The following is a 1,362-nucleotide window of genomic DNA, read 5'->3' on the forward strand; positions in this document are numbered from 1 at the left end:
GTGTGGCCAGGAGCATTCTGGGATGGAGTCATAGGAAAAGTGGGACTTGAATCTTGTGTGGGTGGGAGCCAGATAGATGAGGGGTGGAAAGTAGGACAGGGCAAATAAAAGAACAAGCAAAGCTGAGGGCAGAAATGAGCATCAGATAAGCATGACAAGAGTAGTTGAAATTGATTTGAAAAAGATCTAAATGAAAATTTAGGGTGAAGCATATGTCAATCAACTAAAAAATTACATATTAGGAGCTTCCTAAGTGTCAGGCACTGCTCTAAGCATGCAGTAGTGGGGAAGACAAAGTTTCCATGGGCAAGGAACCTAAATTTGTACATGTGGTAGGGTAGGGGGGAAGAAATAAGCACACATGTTTTTTAAAAAGGTAATTTCAGATTGTGATGGTTTGATCATTGTATATGATCATGATAAAAGAAAATGAAACAGGCTATAGCCATCAGATTTTTTAAATTGTGTACCCTGCTAGTTAAAATTAGAACACCCATCCTATCTATGTATATTTTATTCTTTTGTTAGTTTATGTTCACATCATTAATATGATCTTCCACAAGAATTTCTTAGGAAGAGTCTTTTAGAGCCATTTGCCCATTTTGTGAAGGTTGGCTGAGTGAGCACTCTATCTTGTAATCCTTAAATCCCCTTAACTACATGCACATAAATGGAAACCCATGTTACAATCTGCAGAAGGTGAGTAACTGAGCGAGGACATATGCTTGACCCTCAGTTGTGGAGGTCTCACTTTTTCCTCAGGAAATTAGCACATGACAAATGATTTACAGTCAATTTTCAGTTCATTCTTATTTTTTAGACAAAAACGTAATTTCTAAATATTTTCATTTCATCAACCCCATAAGGTACACACATCCCACTGTGGAAACCACTACTATAGAGAGAGAGTCTGGAGAAAGGGTGGCTATTTTGCTAAGGGTGATAAGGGAAGGGGACTCTGTGAAGTGACATTTAAACTGAAACTTAAGTGATGAGGCAAGAACTGCCATGCAAAGAAGTGTGCGTAGGCCCAGGTGTTTCAGGGAAGCAGAGCCACGATGAGTATTATGAGGAGATAGATTTGCTATAGGATTCAGATCTCACAGATAAGGGAGGATCTCAGGAAATGAATGTCTGGAAGGGAGAGTCAGAGGATCAGAGGAAGAATCAGGGACTGGTCCATCAGAAGCACTGGGACAGTTGGACAAATCAGAGCTTGTGAGAAAATCCAAGAAGTTAAGCCTGTTCAGCTCCAAATTGGGGCTGCTAGAGTCTATGGGGTCTTTTGCTTCTGTGTAACTACTGCGTCTGTGGGTCCACTGCCAAATATCTGGTGGGGGGCCTGGGACCATCACTGATCCT

The sequence above is a fragment of the Aotus nancymaae genome, unplaced genomic scaffold, assembly GCF_030222135.1.
Source record: "Aotus nancymaae isolate 86718 unplaced genomic scaffold, 86718_ANA_hifiasm-v0.15.2.pri h1tg000006l, whole genome shotgun sequence".
NCBI classification, from domain to species: domain Eukaryota; kingdom Metazoa; phylum Chordata; class Mammalia; order Primates; family Aotidae; genus Aotus; species Aotus nancymaae.